This window comes from Chamaea fasciata, unplaced genomic scaffold (genome assembly GCF_029207755.1).
Source record: "Chamaea fasciata isolate MVZ Bird 193981 ecotype frontalis unplaced genomic scaffold, bChaFas1.0.hap1 SCAF_909, whole genome shotgun sequence".
NCBI lineage: Eukaryota > Metazoa > Chordata > Aves > Passeriformes > Sylviidae > Chamaea > Chamaea fasciata.
Window position 1 is genome coordinate 38400 of NW_027094994.1, and position 814 is coordinate 39213.

Here is an 814-nt window from a genome sequence, read left to right on the forward strand (position 1 = left end):
TTTTTAAAAAATCACAAAAAAACCACACGAAGCATCCCAAAAAAATCACAAAAAAACCCCACAAAAAAAATTCAAAAAACCCCCAAAATGTCTCCAAAAACCCCCTAAAAAACCCCCAAAAATCTCCCCAAAAACCCCAAAAATATCTCCAAAAGACTCCCAAAATATTTAGATTTTTTTTTCTTAAAATCCCCAAAAAAATCGCAAAAAAAAAATTCCAAAAAAAACCCCCCAAAAATCACAAAGAAACCCCCAAAAAATCCCCCAAAAATTACAAAAAAAAAAAACCCAAAAAATCCCAACCCCCACCCAAAAATCCCCACAAAAGCCCCCAAAAAATCCCAAAAAATCTCAAAAAAATCCCAAGGAAATCCCCCAAAAACCCCGCAAAAATCCCCCAAAAAATCACAATAATCCCCAGAAAATCAAAAAAAAATTTCTAAAAACCCCCCCAAAAATCACCAAAAAATCCGGAAAAAAACACAAAAAATCACCAAAAAATCTGAAAAAAATCACAAAAAATCCTGAAATAACCCCCCAAAAAATCACAATAAAATCCCCAAAAAACCCCCAAAAATCCCCCAAAAAATCACAAAAATCCGCAGAAAATCCCCAAAAAATCCCTAAACCCCCCCCAAAAAATCCCCAAAAAATCTGAAAAGAACCACAAAAAATCACCAAAAAATCCGAAAAAAAACCCCCAAAAATCCCAAAAAAATCTCAAAAAAAACCCACAAAAAATCCCCAAAAAATCCCAATAAAACCCCCAAAAAATCCCCAAAAAATCCAAAAAAAACCACAAAAAATCATCAAA